This window comes from Macaca nemestrina, chromosome 5 (genome assembly GCF_043159975.1).
Source record: "Macaca nemestrina isolate mMacNem1 chromosome 5, mMacNem.hap1, whole genome shotgun sequence".
Taxonomy (NCBI): Eukaryota; Metazoa; Chordata; class Mammalia; order Primates; family Cercopithecidae; genus Macaca; species Macaca nemestrina.
The window spans coordinates 38923678-38943483 of NC_092129.1; the positions used below are offsets into that span (position 1 = coordinate 38923678).

General features: G+C 42.1%; 1 protein-coding gene across 3 annotated transcripts in view; it reads right to left on the bottom strand.

Annotated features, from left to right (window-relative positions):
- Positions 1-19806, bottom strand: part of LOC105465645 (serum/glucocorticoid regulated kinase 1) — a 151521-nt gene that overhangs the window by 40253 nt on the left and 91462 nt on the right. The window lies entirely within an intron of this gene.

A 19806-nucleotide genomic window follows, 5' to 3' on the forward strand; every position in this document is an offset into this window, starting at 1 on the left:
TTGAATCTCCATGTAACAGAAATGATACTTTTAGTACATATTGCTTGGGAAAATACATATTAATTAAAAGCTACTTTTAATTCAGTAGCACTTTAAATGCTTTTTTTTCCTTTTTTTTTGAGACAGAGTCTTATTCTTTTGCTCAGGTTGGAGTGCAGTGACACAATCTCAGCTCACTGCAACCTCTGCCTCCTGGGTTCAAGCGATTCTCCTGCCTCAGCCTCCTGAGTAGCTGGGATTACAGGCATGTGCCACCACGCCTGGTTAATTTTTGTAATTTTGTATTTTTGTATTTTTAGCAGAGACAGGGTTTCACCATGTTGCCCAGGCTGGTCTCGAACTCCTGACCTCAAATGATCTGCCCACCTAGGCCTCCCAAAGTGCTGGGTTTATAGGTGTGAGCCACCGCGCCCAGCCTGCATTCTTATTTTATAATCATAACAGAATCTTTATATTCTCAAACAGCAGCACATGTACATATGCAGTATGTATTCTTTAGTCCACTTAGAGGCTCTTCTTAGTGTAGATACATTTTTTTAATGATAAATAATATTTATTGAGCATTTCTGTCAGGTACTTTCTTCATTTAAAAAAAATTTCAATAGATTTTTGGGGGACAGGTGGTGTTAGGTTATATGGATAAGTTCTTTAGTAGTGATATCTGAGATTTTGGTGCACCCAACACCCAAGCAGTGTACACTGTACCCAATGTGTAGTCTTTTATCCCTTGCCCCACTGTCGCCCTTCCCCTTGAGTCCCCAGAGTCCACTGTATCATCTTTATGCCTTTGCGTCCTCATGGCTTAGCTCCCACTTATGAGTGAGAACATACGATATTTGGCTTTCCATTCCTGAGTTACTTCACTTAGAATAATGGTCTGTAATTCCATCCAGGTTGCTGCAAATGGCATTATTTTGTTGGTTTTTTGGCTGAGTAGTATGCCATGTGTGTATATATATATGTGTGTGTATGCGTATGTATGCCTATGTATATATGCATATACATATCATACATGCATGCATATATGCATACATGTATATACATGCGTGTGTATATATGTGCATATATACATATGCACATGTATATATGCACACATATACATACATGCATGGTATGCATATATGTGCATATATACACATGTACACATGCATATGCATGCACAAACATGCATGCATGTATGTATATGCATATAGTCACATGTATGTAAAACACATGTGTATATACACATACATGTATGTATATGTGTGTGCATATATGCACATATGTGTATGTATATGTGTGTATATATACACAAACACACTTTTTTTTGTATATGACTTCTCTTCCTCTCGATAGATACACAGTAGTGGAATTGCTGGGTCAAATGGTAGACCTACATTTAATTCTTTAAGGAGTCTCCACACTGTTTTCCATAGTGGTTGTACTCAGATACAATTAATAGATTTCATATAACAAGTTCCACAGAGCAGCAGTGATCCATGTTTTTTGACAACTTTATACTACTGTGGTATGAGCTTTCAAATATATTATCAGTCCGTGCGTGGTGGCTCACCCCTGTAATCCCAACACTTTGGGAGTCAAGGCGGGTGGATCAGCTGAGGTCAGGAGTTCCAGACCAGCCTGGCCAACATGGTGAAACCCCGTCTCTACTAAAAATACAAAAATTAGTCAGGCATGGCAGCATGTGCCTGTAATCCCAGCTAGTCAGGAACCTGAGGCAGAAGAATTGCTTGAACCCAGGAGGCGGAGGCTGCAGTGAGCTGAGATCATGCCACTGTACTCTAGCCTGGGCGACAAAGTGAGACTCCATCTCAAAAAAAAAAAAAAAAAATCAAATATATTCTCATGAAGTGAAATATAGATCTTAGTGTTAAAACTGCTTTTCCATTGATATATATTTTGTAATGTGATCATTTGATTACTGCAAATATTCTATAGTTTCATCAACTACTTAGTGGATAAATTCCTTCCATTACAACAATAATCAAAATACTCAAGAATGACACTAAGGTCATTGTTTAGTTTCACTGACATTTTCTCTTTATAATAAGGCTTTTGTTTTTCTTTGTTGAGATGGAGTCTCACTCTGTTGCCTAGGCTAGAGTGCAATGGTGCGATCTCGGCTCACTGCAATCTCTGCCTCCCAGGTTCAAGTGATTCTCCTGCTTCAGCCTCCTGAGTAGTTAGGATTACAGTTGTGCTCCACCATGCCTGGCTAATTTTTGTATTTTTAGTAGAGATGGGGTTTTGCCATGTTGATCATACTGGTCTCGAACTTCTGACTTCAGGTGATCCTCCCACTTTGGTCTCCCGAAGTGCTGGGATTACAGGCATGAGCCACCATGCCAGGCCTGCGAAGCTCTATTGACAAAGGAAGCAGTGCATGAATTTATGACCTGGTACAAACTCCTTCTCTTGTGGATCAGTAACAAAGAATATGTGGAAGTCAGAGAAATTGGAATCTCAAAGAGGTATTTTCACTACCACGGTCACTGCAACATTATTCACAACAGCCAAGATGAGGAAGCTACCTAAATGTCTACTGACGCATAAATTGATAAAGAAATGTGGTAAATACATACAATGGAATATTATTTGGCCTTATAAAAGAAAGAAATCATACCATATGTGACAACATGGATGAATCTGGAAGATGTTACGCTAAGTGAAATTAGCCAGTCACAGAAGAACAAATATTGCACGATTCCATTTACATAGGTATGTAAAATAGCTAAACACATACAAGCAGAGAGTAGAACGGTGGTTTCCAGGGGCTGCAGGGAGGGGCAAATGGGAAAATGCTTGAGTTGCTATTCAATGGGTATAAAATTTCAGTTAGGCAAGATGATTAATTTCTAGAGATCTGCTGTACAACATTGTGCCTAGAGAACATCACTATATTGTGCACTTAAAAAATTGTGAAGGCCAGGTGCAGTTTTACATCTATAATCATGTTTCCTATAAATGAAAAACATATTACAATTACAAAAAAAATCCACTTATAAAATATAGACCACTTATATATTTATGTATCAAATATCTTCTGTTCCTTTCTGATATACTGACAAACATAGGATGGCAATCTATTCTGGATTTTGTGTTATTGTGGAAAGAACACATAACATGAGATCTATCCTTTTAATAATTTTTTTGTTTTGTTTTGTTTTGAGACAGAGTCTCCCTGTCGCCCAGGCTGGAGTGTAGTGGCGTAATCTCAGCTCACTGCAACCTCTGCCTCCCAGGTTCAAGCGATTCTTCTGCCTCAGCCTCCTGAGTAGCTGGGATTACAGGCACGTGCCACCACACCTGGCTAATTTTTGTATTCTTAATAGAGATGGGGTTTCACCATGTTGGCCAGGCTGGTCTCGAACTCCTGACCTCAGGCAATCCACCCACCTCAGCCTCCCAAAGTGCTGGGATTACAGGCGTGAGCCACCGTGCCCAACCCTTTTAACAATTTTTTTATTATTTTTATTTGTTTTTTTTTTTTTTGTTTTTTTTTTTTTTTGAGACGGAGTCTCGCTCTGTAGCCCAGGCTGGAGTGCAGTGGCCGGATCTCAGCTCACTGCAAGCTCCGCCTCCCGGGTTCACGCCATTCTCCGGCCTCAGGCTCCCGAGTAGCTGGGACTACAGGCGCTGCCACCTCGCCCGGCTATTTTTTGTATTTCTTAGTAGAGACGGGGTTTCACCGTGTTAGCCAGGATGGTCTCGATCTCCTGACCTCGTGATCCGCCCATCTCGGCCTCCCAAAGTGCTGGGATTACAGGCTTGAGCCACCGCGCCCGGCCTATTTGTTTGTTTATTTATTTATTTATTTTTGAGATGGAGTCTCGCTCTGTCGCCCAGGCTGGAGTACCGTGGCCAGATCTCGGCTCACCTCAACCTCCCCCTCCCGGGTTTTGCCTCAGCCTCCCGAGTAGCTGAGATTACAGGCATCCGCCACCACGCCTGGCTAATTTTTTGTATTTTTTAGTAAAGACGGGGTTTCACCGTGTTAGCCAGGATGGTCTTGATCTCCTGACCTCGTGATCCACCCGCCTCCGCCTCCCAAAGTGCTGGGATTACAGGTGTAAGCCACCGCGCCTGGCAAAATTTAAATCTCAAGAAAAAGAGACAGGCCTCTTGCCTCTTTGCCTCATTGAAATCCTGAAAGCAAGATGCATCAATAGCAGCTCTACGGGAGCCATTCATGAAAATTTGGCCAGGGTTCTCGTTCTTGTTGCTTCTGCTCCAACCAGCATGGTTTGATCCAGATTATGTGCAGCCAATTTTTCCATCAGTATGCAAAGTTATAGGTAGACTTCATTATGTTGGGCTAAGTGATCTTCCTTGAATAGATTACCAAAGTCATCTACCCAGTGAAGGAAACCATGCTAGCTCTTTGTACATAAAATAAATTAAAAAGAAAATAAAAGAAAGAAGAAGAAGAAGAAAAAGAATGTGTGGAGCAGCAACATTTCATGGACTACATTTTGAGCAGTACTGTAAAATATCCCTCCTACCGAATCACGTGAACCCGGGAAACAGAGGTTGCAGTGAGCCGAGATCGCTCCACTGCACTCCAGTTCGGTGACAGAGCGAGATTCCAGCTACAAAACAAACAAACAAACAAACAAACAAAAAAACTCCCTTCTACCTGACTAAGCAGCCTCAGTATGAATCCCTTCCCAAGATTTATCTACTCCAATGAAGTACCACTTCAATTGTTAGAAAGCTCTTCACAGGTTGAATTTAAATCTGGGTTCTTGAAACTTTGGTTCCTTGTCTTCTTTTGGGGTGTCGGAGGGTGGGGGCAAGGAGTCTCGCTCTGTCACCCAGACTGGAGTGCAGTGGCGCCATCTCGGCTCACTGCAAGCTCCGCCTGCCGGGTTCACGCTGTTCTCCTGCCTCAGCCTCCCGAGCAGCCGGGACTACAGGCGTCCACCACCACGCCCGGCTAATTTTTTGTATTTTTAGTAGAGACGGGGTTTCACTCTGTTAGCCAGGGTGGTCTCGATCTTCTGACCTCATGATCTGCCTGCCTCGGCCTTCCAAAGTGCTGGGATTACAGGCGTGAACCACCGCACCCTGCGATTCCTGGTTTTAACTCACTCTTAACATGAAATACTATCTCAAATATTTGAAAGTAGCTATTATGTCTCACCTTAGCTTTCCATTTCCAAGTTAACCAGCCCTCTTCCCTTTCACTGCTCCGGATGAGATTATTTTAAGACTTTTTATTGAGGTCACTCTGCCCCAGAAGACATCCTTTCCAGTAAGTGAACTAGTCCTCAGGGAGCTCCCAGGCCAGGGTTAGATAATAGTCACAAAACTAAGGAGCTGGTTTTGAGGGACAGCTTTCAGGGAGGACAGCCAGCATTATTTCCACATGTGAGTAATTAAAATGTTCCTAAGCACCTATAAATCTAACATTCATGAGAGTAAAGAATGCTTTATGACTTAGCCACTTTTAATACTTTTTAATGCCAAAAATTTTAATTGATTTTCTACAGTAACTGTATACTTATTTGGGAAAATTGCCATATGTGAGCTTTCTTTCTGCATTAAGCTCCAGTTACCTTGTTTCCTTGAGGCTTTTGTATGAAGCAAATGCCATTCTTACAGATCTCATTTACTTGTGAATGATTCTTTATCACTATTTGTTCAAAAAAAATCTTCCCCATGTTGAAGCTGCTCCTCATGAAGTCAGGGTCTTCAAGAATTCTTGTTCTCTGTGTCACTATCACACAAGTATCACACCATTCTTTATGCTTCTCAAGAACCACAGCATCCATAGTAAATTACCCGGAGAGCTCATATAGTAAATTTTAAGCACAAGTTTATAGAAATCCTTGAGTAACTATATATAATGCAACTGTTTACAGGCAATGCTCTATAACTTGTATAGCTTTAGGTACTTTGCAGAAGTGAGAACATTTATTATCAGATAAAGTCTTGGCTGGGTGTGGTGGCTCACGCCTATAATCCCAGCACTTTGGGAGGCCGAGGCAGGCATATCTCCTGAGGTCAGGAGTTTGAGACCAGCCTGGCCAACATGGTGAAACCCTGTCTCTCCTAAAAATACAAAATTCGCCGGGTGTGGTGGCCTACACCTATGATCCTAGCTACTCCGAAGGCTGAGGCAGAAGAATCACTTGAACCTGGGAAGTGGAGGTTGCAATGAGCTGAGATCATGCCATTGCATTCCAGCCTGGGCGACAAGAGCAAAACTCCCTCTCAAAAATAAATATAAATAAATAAATAAATAAATAAATAAATAAAATATCCTCATGAGACACCTGTGGTTTAGCAGGAAGTTGGAAGCTAAAGAAGTGACCAGCACATGGAGTCTGGCTCCTGGCTGAATCCACATGGGCTCTTTGGTTCTTTCTTTCTTTCTTTCCCTGGAATAAGGATTTAAGGAGAATTTCTCCAATAGGATATACGCTATGGGAGTATGATCGAGGAGGGGCGAAAACGTGATGATATAATAAGAAGAGCAAAATAACAGTGTGCAATTTTAAAATATTTTATTATAGAAAACTTAAAGCATACACAACAGCAAACCATATAATAAACCTCTATGTACCTATCAGCCAACTTTAACAATTATCAATATTTTGCTAATCTTATTTTTACCTATCTTGCCTTATTTTTGGCTGGAATATTTTAAATCAAGTCTCAGACATCATAACAATTAATCTATAAGTTCTTCAAAAATTTTTTTTTGTAGAGATGGGGTCTCACTTGGTTGCCCAGGCTGGTTTCAAACTCCCAGCTTCAAGCAATCCTCCCACCTCGGCCTCCTAAAGTGCTGAGATTAGGCGTGAGCCACCATATGAGGTTTATAATTTCTTCAGAATGTGTTTCTGACAACTTTTTTTTTGCCTAACCATCACGCCATTATCACAACTAACCATTTCAACAATAATTATGTTTATTAAAATTAAGGCTCACGCCTGTAATCTCAGCACTTTGGGAGCCGAGGCACGCAGATCAGCTGAGGTCATGCGTTCGAGACCAGCCTAACCAGCGTGGTGAAACCCCATCTCTACTAAAAATACAAAAATTAGCTGGGCGTGGTGGTGCATGCCTATAATCTCAGCTACTCAGGAGGCTGAGGCAGGAGAATCGCTTGAATCTGGGAGGCAGAGGTTGTAGTGAGCCACTGTACTCCAGCCTGGGTGACAGAGGTATACTCTGTCTCAAAAAAAAAAAAAAAAAAAAATGAAAGTTATTAAAGTTTAGTCATTTAATAAATGACAGCATGTACATTCTGAAAAACAGAATGAGTATGTGCAGTATTCAGCAGACAGAATAATTTGAATAAATGAATTTAAAAGACACCGTTTCAAACTGTAAGACCCCTAAAAATCAGTGGACCTTGGCCTCACTTGTTTAAATCCTCATGGCCTCTGTTTTGGGTGGGGGGGAACATCTTTTTTTTTTTTTTTTTTTTTTTTTTTGAGACAGAGTCTGGCTCTGTTACCCAGGCTGGAGTGCAGTGGCCGGATCTCAGCTCACTGCAAGCTCTGTCACCCGGGTTTACGCCATTCTCCTGCCTCAGCCTCGCAAGTAGCTGGGACTACGGGTGCCCGCCACCTCACCCGGCTAGTTTTTTTGTATTTTTTAGTAGAGACGGGGTTTCACCAGGTTAGCCAGGATGGTCTCGATCTCCTGACCTCGTGATCTGCCCGTCTCGGCCTTCCAAAGTGCTGGGATTACAGGCTTGAGCCACCGTGCCCGGCTTAAGGGAACATCTATAAAAATTATTTTTCCAACAGAAGTCTTACTATCTTTCAACTTATTTTCTATGAGTCCCAAGAGGTAGAAAGATATTTTTCTTGACTGATAGAATTGAAAGTATTGGGTTAAGTAAGTGGAAGAAAGATCATATTTAGAAGGTAACTGTTGAATGTTTAATCTCTATTGTTTTGAAATCTAGAAGTATTGTCACAGGTTATAATTTAAACATCAGAAGATGGGGTGTATCAGAATATCACATTTAGGGAGATGTCAGTTATCCAGAAGTTTTGCAGATAATCTGGAAAATAAACCTGAGAGTAAGTTTTTTTTCTTTTGAGACAGCTCTGTTGCCCAGGCTGGAGTGCAGTGGCTGGCTCACTACAACCTCCACCTCCTGGGTTCAAGCGATTCTCGTGTCTCAGCCTCCTGAGTAGTTGGGATTACAGGCACCCGCCACCATGCCTGGCTAATTTTTGTATTTTTAGTAGAGACAGGGTTTCACCATGTTGGTCAGACTGGTCTTGAACACCTGACTTCAAGAGATCTGCTCACCTCAGCATCCTAAAGTGCTGGGATTACAGGCGTGAGCCACTGCGCCTGGCCGATATAATCTTAATTCTATGAATTGCTTCCAGTTAATGGAAAGTTGAATAGTGGTGGAATTGCTAGGGAAAAAAAGCAGTTATGGTCATCTGTCTCCATTCTAGCTCACCTTATTTAAAGAATATTACTCCAGGCTGTGAGCACATGCGCGCAGTGGCTCATGCCTGTAATCCCAGCACTTTGGGAGGCTGAGGCAGGTGGATCACCTGAGGTTGGGAGTTTGAGACCAGCCTGACCAACATGGAGAAACCACGTCTCTACTAAAAATACAAACTTAGCCGGGCATGGTGGCGTTTGTCTGTAATCCCAGCTACTTGGGAAGATGAGGCAGGAGAATCACTTCAACCCGGGAGGCAGAGGTTACAGTGAGCTGAGATTGTGCCAATGCACTCCAGCCTGGGTGACAGAGCAAGACTCCATCTCAAAAAAACAGAAAAAGAACATTTCTTCAACAAAATAAATATATTCACATATGCATAAATTTTTTTTTAACTTTTTTTCCTTTTTATAAAAAAACCAGTTTTCTCAGGTTGAAATTTTTAAAATCACCTCTGATGATGACAGAGAAGAACTAAAATATAAAATATGGGTTTCTCTCTGATTTCTTTTTGGTTTGTAATAATTTGCATATGACTTTGCATGAATCACTTTAGCAGTTTATGCTAAAGTCATTAGTTCTTCCTAAGATACAAAAGAAATTCTCAAAATGCTTGTTTCCTATTAGCCAGGGAAGTTGTTTTTCTCATATCTCAAGTTGCATGACCAAAAGTAGCAAAAATACTTTATCTTTAGGGAAGCGAAAGCTTGCTTCTCAAACTACTTTAGTGAGGCTTTAGGAAATGCCTCCTGGCTGGTATCATAGAATATAATACTGTCTTGCAAATAGTAATTTTGAATTCAGTTCTTTGTATCTAGGACAAAAAAAATGTCTTCTTCCATTGACTCTCTTAGATGGGCTTATCACATTCAACAGTATTTACTGAGCATTTGTTTTAAGAAGCTACTACCTTAGTTGCTAACTCATTGCTCCCTAGACATTGTATTTGGATTGAGAAGAAAAACATAGGCATCAACAAAACAGATCTGGAACCTGGTATCATGTACCTCTAAATGTGAAGTATGCGGTAGAGTTAATGTTTTGTCAGAGTTTAAAGAAGGAAGTAGGCCGGGCGCGGTGGCTCACGCCTGTAATCCCAGCACTTTGGGAGGCCGAGGCTGGCGGATCACGAGGTCAGGAGATCGAGACCATCCTGGCTAACCTGGTGAAACCCCGTCTCTACTAAAAATGCAAAAAATTAGCCGGGCGAGGCGGCGGGCGCCTGTAGTCCCAGCTACTCGGGAGGCTGAGGCAGGAGAATGGCGTGAACCCGGGAGGCAGAGCTTGCAGTGAGCCGAGATCGCGCCATTGCACTCCAGCCTGGGCGACAGAGCGAGACTCTGTCTCAAAAAAAAAAAAAAAAAAAAAAGAAGGAAGTAATAATATGGGCAAAGTTGTTGAGCAAGGCTTCAGGGAGGAAGTAGAACCTCAACAGGCTTTTGAAAACACGGGCACCATTTGGATTGGGGAAGAGGCGGTAGAAAGGTATCCTCTCTGGGTGGGACAGCACAAAGGTGTGGGAACAAAACTCAACAAGGCACATTTGGGCAACACTTGGTTGAACAATTCCACAGGAGTGGAAGACTCATGGGAGAAATCATTGGAAGTCACATGGTGGAAGGCTTTAAATGTCAATGTGTCCTTCATGCCATGGAAATTCAGAAGGCTTGGCAGTTTGCAGGAAAGACCAGAGTTGAAGAATACAGGAGCTGAGGCCATCAGGGGGCTGCTATAACGAAGGGGAGTTGATAGAGCACGAATTCAGATGGGGGCTATGAAAGTGAAAAAGCAGGGATAGGTGTGGAGGGCAGGTAGAAGAATGCTTTGCAAGACTTGATGAATGACTGAAAACTAGGGAAGTCGGGGGAGTCCAAAATATTTCATGGCTTTGGAATTTGGTGACCAGGCAGATGGTCATAGAGGGTCAAAGCTGTCCACAAACTCCAGCAACTGGAGAAAGCACAGCATTCTGTGCTCAAGCTAGTATGGCAGGCCTGCAGAATGCATATGGGCCCTTGTTCCTGTGCTCAGCTGAGGGCTTCCTGAGAGCAGTTGCTCCATCTCTGACCCACTGGACCATTACTGCCTTTGGATCCTGGGTGGTGGGCTTCGCTCGCACAGTCGACTGGGTGTCTCATGCCTTTGTCTCTGGGCTACAGTCCTCTACTTCCCACCACACACAGCAGGGTGGAATGTGGCCATATTATCTTACTGCAGCAAACATGCCCCATCAACTGCCACACTCATAAAGATGATGGTTTGCACAAGTGTAGCAGGAGTCTGGTCAAGAGATTAATGCAGGGTCAGAGATCAGGAGTCTTATCATCTTGATCTCTGCAAGCTAATGATTTATCCTTCTTCAATTGCTTAACATTAATCACATTTATGTAACATGAGGCCTAGGAACAATTCTTGACCCCTCAAGAGATTGTGATTCCAAGCAACTAGTCAGATGTTCCTCCTTTTGTGGTTTTATTTCATTTGCATTCTTTTTAGTTTCGATATTTTTCAGTTTGGTCTTTGTAATTGCAAATTGCTTAAGGCAATTCGCCACCCAACCCACTTCACGTTTTTATGTTTCCTGCCTGGCCCAGCAAGCACTTGTATTTAAATTCTGGTCTACACAAGGTGAAGATATTCAGGTCAAACATCTATTAAATCAAATGTTTTCTATATTCTGCACAACTAGTAGAGTTCAGAGGATCAGAGATTTGGGGACCTGAAGGGGGTCTTTTATTACCTCACCCCTTGCATTACGGTTGAGACAACTGAGGACCAGAGGGTAATGTAATTTGTGTTAGGGACGAATTAAGGGCTAGAGTCCATGTCTTGAGTTACATTTTAAGATGTCAGTTCAGAACTGATACTGGTTTCTTGAAACTCAAATTTATCCTCAATCTTGAAATTTATTCAGTTATTCATTTAATAAATATTTGTGGATAACTTATTATACAATAGGCACAGTGCTAGGAGCCATGGGCATAGGTGTGTGAACAGATAGACAGATCTTGCCCTCATGGAACTTGTTTTCTTTTCTTTGTTTCTTTCTTTTTTTTGAGACAGTCTTGCTCTGTTGCCCAGGCTGGAGTGCAGTGGTGTGATCTCAGCTCACTGCAACCTCCACCTCCCAGGTTTAAGCAATTCTCCTGCCTCAGCCTCCGGAGTAACTGGGATTACAAGCACCCACCACTGCACCTGGCTAATTTTTGTATTTTCGGTAGAGACAGGGTTTCACCACATTGGCCAGGCTGGTCTCCAACTCCTGACCTGAAATGACCCACCCACCTCGGCCTTCCAAAGTACTGGGATTATAGGTGTGAGCCAGTGCACCCAGCCGGAACTTGTTTTCTGATGCCGGTAGTTGAGGTGGGTGCTATGGTGGCAATAAGTACAGACACATGAGTAAGGAGTGAGGCGATAAATGGTAATTTTAGATTCTTTAAGGGAGTCCATCTTACCTAATTTTTTCAGTAATATCACCAGAAATAATGATGGCACATCTGCATTTGTAAGTTAAAAGACGTAACATATTTAGGTTAAAACGGAACACAGCTCTTCAACGTACTAAAATGGCTGTTTTTTTTGTTTGTTTGTTTTTGTTTTTGTTTGAGACAGAGTCTTACTCTGTCGCCCAGGCTGGAGTGCAGTGGCACGGTCTCAGCTCACCGCAGCCTCGGTCTCCCAGGTTCAAGTGATTCTTGTGCCTTAGCCTCCTGAGTAGCTGAGATTACAGGTGTGTGCCACTACGCCCCGCTAATTTTATTTTATTTTATTTATTTATTTTTTTTTTTTTGCATTTTTAGTAGAGATGGGGTTTCATCATGTTGGCCAGGCTGGTCTTGAACACCTGACCTCAAGTGATCCGCCCGTCTCAGCCTCCCAAAGTGCTGAGATCAGAGGCGTGAGCCACCCACCGTGCCTGGCCCTAAAATGGCTGTTTTGAGTAGACACAGAGCCATGTCTGAACACCCGTTTCCACTTCGCCTATTTAAATTTCCTGCCTGGCTCTGCAGGCACTGGAGTTTCAACCTGAGATTCTATGCCAGGCCAAGATATCCAGATTGTTTGCATTTGATATCAAAACATATAATTGGCCAGGCAAGGTGTCTCATGCCTGTAATCCCAGCAGTTTGGGAGGCAGAGGCGGGCAGATCGCCTGAGGTTGGGAGTTCGAGACCAGCCTGACCAACATGGAGAAATCCTGTCTCTACTAGAAATACAAAAATAGCCAGGCATGGTGGTGCACACCTGTAATCCCAGCTACTCAGGAGGCTGAGGCAGGAGAATTGCTTGAATGCAGGAGGCAGAGGTTGCGGTGAGCTGAGATTGCGTCATTGCACTCCATCCTGGGCAACAAGATTGAAACTCTGTCTCAAAAAAAAAAAAAAAAAAGTGAAACAGAAAAACACATATAATTAAATTATCAAGTAAAAATTATTTGTGGCATGGAGTTTTGTAGATTTTGCCTGATCCAGAGAAAAGGTAATCAATGCATGTTTATTGACCACATCATTGATTTGTAGGACTCAAATTATGGGAAAGTAGTCAAGTTAATCTATCACAGAATCATAGTATTTTGTGGCTAGAAGATATTTAACAGATGACTTAGTTCAGCTCCCTTATTTAATAGATAGGAAAACAGACTCTGAGGGAGGCCAAGTGGCTTACAGAAGGTTACACAGATAGAAGTTATATATGTTATTTACAGTACATCTGCTGTGGTTAAGAGAGGCCTATTTTAGAGTGGAGTTGGTAGAAATAGACATAGCAGTTTAGAGCATGAGCTTTGGTGTCAGACAGACCTAGAGAAAATTTAAGTAAAACTTAAAATTTACCTGACTGCGTATGTGCCCCTGGGATATTAGTTAATATCTTTTAGCCGTAGTCTCCTTATTGGAAAAATTGGCAAGTTTAGGGTTAGGGTTAGGGGCTCTAAGTTTTCATAATTGGTAAAGGTTATTATTCATTTTGTACCATCAAACATGTCAACAGGAGTATAATGACTTCGATGGAGTCATATACTCCTCTTGGGAGAGATATAATTTTTTGATAGAAGCCTGGCCAACATGGCAAAACCCCTGTCTACTAAAAATACAAAAAGTAGCCAGGCATGGTAGCCCACGCCTGTAGTTTCGGCTACTCTGGAGGTTGAGGCAGGAGAATCACTTGAACCCAGGAGGCAGAGGTTGCAGTGAGCCAAGATTATGCCACAGCACTCCAGCCTGGTCAACAAAGTGAGACTCCGTCTCAAAAAAAAAAAAAAAGAATTTTTTATTAATAAAAGTTTGCTCAGGCCAGGCGTGGTGGCTCATGCCTGTAATCCCAGCACTTTGGGAGGCCGAGGCAGGCAGATCACCTGAGGTCAAGAGTTCGAAACCAGCCTGGCCAACATGGTGAAACCCTGTCTTTACTAAAAACACAAATATTAGCTGCGAGTGGTGGTGGGCTCCTGTAATTCCAGCCACTCGGGAGGCTGAGATGGGAGAACTGCTTGAACCCAGGAGGTGGAGGTTGCAGTGAGCCGAGACCGTGCCACTGCTCTCCAGCCTGGAAGACAGAGTGAGACTCTGTCTCAAAAAAAAAAAAAAAAAAAGAAAAGAAAGTTTGCTCTATCAGTTGAATAATCTATATGCAAATAATTATAGCAAAAGTAAAAAGACTTCTTTCCTGGGACTGTGCTCACTGAGCCCTCACCCTGGAATGCTTTTTGCCCAGCTATCCACACAATTCTCATCTCCTTCAGGTATCTGCTCAACTGGCACCTTCTCAGTGAAGCCTTGCTTGACATTTTGTTTAAATGGAAACTTTGTTCCCATTTCCTGCTTTATTTTTCTCCATGACACTTACCTCCTAATAAGTAATTTTCTTATTTGCTTTGTTTATGATCTCTTGTAAATTTCATGAGTCCTAAATGGGTGCTTGGCACCTATAAATTTTTTTTTTTTTTTTCTTGAGATGGAGTCTCACGCTCTCGCCTAGGCTGGAGTGCAGAGGCACAATCTCTGCTCACTGCAGCCTCTGACTCTTGGGTTCAAGCAATTCTTCTACCTCAGACTCCTGAGTAGCTGGGATTACAGGTGTGGGCCACCACACCTGGCTAATTTTTGTGTTTTTTGTAGAGACAGGGTTTTACCCTGTCGGCCAGGTTGGTCTCAATCTCCTGGCCTCAAGTGATCCACCCAGCTTGGCCTCCCAAAGTGCTAGGATTACAGGTGTGAGCTACCGCGCCTGGCTGGCATTCAATAAATTTTTGTTATTTATCCCTAAACAATAAAAAATGTGAATCATAAATCCCACTCTACTTGAGCTACTGTAATTACAGGAGATAATTATTCTGCCAAAATGTTGTGTTTTAACACATGTGTCTTCATTTATTCTAGTGCTTTAATCTTCCTGAATTCCTGGTGTTGGGGCAATAACATGCCATGATGGGGTTACCTCAGAGTAGTGGGTGCCTCTTTAAATGCCTGGAGGTGAATGAAAGAAGCTATTCCCAACCTAGCAGCAAGGCTATGACTTGGCCTGCTATGTAGCTTCTGACATTGCAATTCAATGCCATTTTTTTCTTTGCATAAAGGTGTAGAAACCTGTTTAGGCTGTGGTCTACTACTAAATGTACTCATTAGAAAAAATTTCTTTTTTTTCTTTTTTTTTTGAGACAGATTTTCACTCTTGTTGCCCACGTTGGAGTACAATGGTGTAATCACAGCTCACTGCAACCTCTGCCTCCCAGGTTCAAGCAATTCTCCTGCCTCAGCCTCCCAAGTAGCTGGGATTACAGGCGCACACCACCACACCTGGCTAATTTTTGTATTTTTAGTAGAGATGGGGTTTCATCATGTTTTCCAGGCTGGTCTCAAACTCCTGAACTCAGGTGATCCACCCGCCTCATCCTCCCAAAGTGCTGGGATTACAGGCGTTAGCCACTGTGCCCAGTTTTAGAAAAAATTTCTAATGACTGGCTGTTTACATCTTTCAGATTATTGTCTATGACTATAATATAGTATGGAGCTGGGAAAAAATAATCTTCAAAACTCTTTTCAAAGATTCAAGTTCTATTCAATATATTATTTGGATTTGTTCAAAAACTATGACCAGGTTTTCTTGCCCTCATCAAAAGCGTATTTCTTTCCAGTAGTCTCAATCATAGCTACCCATTATAATTAGGAACTTAAAAAATGAAATAACAGTGATAAGTTCCTATCCAAAGGGAGTAGGGAGACTGGGTTATCAATGTATTTTCAAGCTCCCCAGGAATCTCTAATTTGCTTAAACCAACTTCTGCCAAATGCAAGTAATACAAATTGAGCAGTGTTTATCCACTGGGTACAGGCAAGAACCCAAATATAGCTATTTTAGGGTCATTGTGCTATATAAGGATAATACAAGAAATGATTCTTAGGCCTAGGTTAAACAATGAACAAACATCCACTCCTAGGCTGTATGGGGAAAAGAGAAATGTTTTAAATGTCTCTCATTGCAAATGACACTATATTCCTTAGTGTTTTTCTCCTTGGACTTACCTCCAAAAAGGTACTTGACATGAGAGGAAAAAGTAGAAATCGAGATTTGGATTTTATGCGAGGTTCTAGGAGAAATGTTCCTACTCTTTCCTATACAGGAGCTAAGTCAAATTCAAGGGCAATGGGATTATAATTTGCTGTATGCTATAATTTGTAATGTTTAACTTGTTTTAGCAAAAAAAGTCTGATACTCAATCTTCCATTAACACTTTAGCAATAGAATCTAGACTGCCACATGCAACTGTTAACAAATGCATGGTTTCTTTGTTATGAATGGAACTAGACATTTCCATTAAAACATTTGCTGTTTTTCTCATGCAGCAGGCTAACTGTACAGTATTTAATGGTCTATGGGTCTAAAATATTTCTTATATGCCTTGGCTTGCACTAAAAGTGCTTCTGGTAAACCAGTTAATAATCTGGCCATCCAAGAGTCCAGAATGTTGAGTTAGTTTTTTACAGAGGTTCCCAGATGTGCTGGAAGACTCACTCTTAGCGATCTTGCCAATTTTTTTTTTAAGATTACATTTGGCTTTTCTTGTATTTGATATGAAACACATGTTAAAAACAATACCTGACAAATATGAAATGCATTTTTCTGCATAAGCAAAAACACCATGAACGCAGCTTTTACAAAGTTTTGGATGGCAGCGATACAGGGTTCTCATTGCAAAACTGGGTTAACATTTAGGCAAGTTAATCATACATCTCGACAATGATTCTTTATCCAACATCTCTTTTGTATTCAGTAGGCAGGCCATTAGGGCTATGAAGAAATAAGCGGGAGAATGTCCAGGGAATGAAAAACATCTACATAACATGTGGAGAAGTGGATAGATTTACTAAGTATTCAACTTCAAGAGGTGCAGGTTCTGATCCCAGCCAGATCACTTGAGTTCTTAACTTCTCGGAAGTTAAGAATAACAATGTGAGTCTCTGAGTGTTTCAAGAAGATCCTGTATTAGTTGCTTCCCTTTGCACGTATTTTCCATGGCATTTCCATGTGTTTTCTCTAGGTGCTTTCTGGCAGGGCATCATATATGCAGCTTTATTTTTGCCTTTTCTTTCAGTCTATATTTTCTTTTCTATTTATTTTTAGAGGGCAATGGAAAATACTGCAATATACTGCAAGTATCCTTTCTCTTTACATGAACTGAATTTGTATTTTATTGTTTCTTTTTCCAGGTCTAGCCTGAGAAATCTTATGATATGGCCAGACACGGTGTCTCATGCCTGTAATCCCAGCACTTTAGGAGGTTGAGGCAGGCAGATCACGAGGTCAGGAGATCGAGACCATCCTGGCTAAGACGGTGAAACCCCATCTCTACTAAAAATAAAAAAAATTAGCTGGACACGGTAGCATGTGCCTGTAGTCCCAGCTGCTCAGGGATTGAGGCAAGAGAATCGCTTGAACCTGGGAGGTGGAGGTTGCAGTGAGCTGAGATCGTGCTACTGCACTCCGGCCTGGACAAGAGTGAGACTCCAGCTCAAATCAATCAATCAATCAATCAATCTTATAATATTTACAAAATATAATTGTGGACCGATGCGGTGACTCACACCTGGTAATCCCAGCACTTTGGGAGGCCAAGGTGGGTGGATCACTTGAGGTCAGGAGTGCAAGACCAGCCTGGCCAACGTGGTAAAACCCTATCTCTACTAAAAATACAGAAAATTAGCCTGATGTGGTGGCGCATGCCTGTGATCCCAGCTACTCGGGAGACTGAGGCAGGAGAATCACTGGAACCTGGGAGGCAGAGGCTGCAGTGGGCTGAGATCGGACCACTGCACTCCAGCCTGGGCAACAAAGCAAGACTCCATCTCGGAAAAAAAAAAAGAAATATAACTGTGGATCCAGACTCTGGCCAAGGATCAAATAGACATTTAAGGTATTTGAGGGCAGGTGGCTGCCACTGAGGAAGAATGATGCTACCTTTAGCTGTCTCTAAAAAGAGGAAGTAAATGCCACTGCAATCCCTAGGTTTCCCTAGATCTAGAATATCAAGCATTTCAATTCACACTAAAGTTCAAAATAATAATTACTAATTATATATATATTTATATAATATATATATATAATTTATTACTAATTTTATATATATATATATATATTTTTTTTTTTTTTTTGAGACGGAGTCTTGCTCAGTCGCCCAGGCTGGAGTGCAGTGGCACAATCTCGGCTCACTGCAAGCTTCGCCTCCTGGGTTCTCGCCATTCTCATGCCTCAGCCTCCCTAGTAGCTGGGACTACAGGCGCCTACCACCACGCCCAGCTAATTTTTTTTTTTTGTATTTTTAGTAGAGACGGAGTTTCACCTTGTTAGCCAGGATGGTCTCGATCTCCTGACCTCGTGATCCGCCCGTCTCGGCCTCCGAAAGTGCTGGGATTACAGGCATGAGCCACCGTGCCCGGCCAACTACTAATAATACTTTTAATGGAGTATTTACAATGGGCCAAGCACATTTATTATCTCATTATCTCAGTTGATCCTCAGAAGGACTGAGTGCTCTCAGTAGTTTGTTTCTGTGGGGAAAGGGAGTCATGGACAAGTTAACCTTTAAAATCTTATCCAGTCACTGCTTGCTTATTTTCTTTAAAGAAGTAACAAGAAAAGTGGGCCAGGCATGGTGGCCTGTAATCCCAGTACTTTGGGAGGCTGAGGTGGGAGGATGGCTTGAGCCCAGGAATTTGAGACCAGGCTGGGCGACATGGCAAAACCCCATCTCTACCAAAAGAAAAATAAAAAAACAAAAAAACCCAAATTAGCTGAGCATGGTGGCGCATGCCTGTAGTCCCAATTGCTTGGGAGGTTGAGGTGGGAGGATCAATCACCTCAGCCTGGGGAGGCTGAGGCTGCAGTGAGCCGAGATCCTGCCACTTGCCACTGCACTCTAGCCTGGGTGACAGAGCGAGACCCTGTCTCAAAAAATAAATAAATAAATAAAAATTTAAAAAAAAAGGAAAAAGAAAAAAGAGAAAATCTTATCAAGGGAGGTGATATCAACAAAATGGTGTAACAGGAAGCTCCAAGCTCCAATCCTCCAACCGAAACATCAGAAAGTAAGCATAAACTGTCAAACCAAATTTGTTAAAACTCTGGAAAACTGTCAAAGGTTTATAGCAACTAAGCAAATGCTGAATCCTGCCGCCTTATCCAAAAAGGTGTTTTTTTTTTCTTTTTAATTTTTTTTTTTTTTTTTTTGAGATGGAGTCTTTGCTCTGTCGCCCAGGATGGAGTATAGTGGCACGATCTCGGCTACTGCAACCTCCGCCTCCCAGGTTCAAGCTATTCTCCTGCCTCAGCCTCCCGAGTAGCTGGGATTACAGGTGCCTGCCACCACACCTGGCTAATTTTTGTATTTTTAGTAGAGACGGGGTTTCACCATATTGGCCAGACTGGTCTTGATCTCCTGACCTCGTGATCCATCCACCTTGGCCTCCCAAAATGCTGGGATTACAGGCGTGAGCCACCGTGCCCAGCATTTTAATTGTTTTTTAGAAATAGAGACAGGGCTGAGTGCAGTGGCGCATGCCTATAATCCTAAGACTTTGGGAGGCCAAGGCAGTGGATTGCTTGGAGTTTGAGACCAGCCTGGGCAACATGGTGAAACTCTGCTTCTACAAACAAAGTACAAAAAATCAGCTAGGCATGGTGGTACGCACCTGTAGTCCCAGCTACCTGGGAAGCTGAGTGGGAGGATCACCTAAGCCTGGGAAGTTAAGGCTGCAGTGAGCTGTGATTGTGCTACTGCACTCAAGCCTGGGTGACAGAATGAGACTCTGTCTCAAAAAAAAAAAAAAAAAGAAAAAAAAAAATATATATAGAGAGAGATGAGGTCTTGTTATGTTGCCCAGACT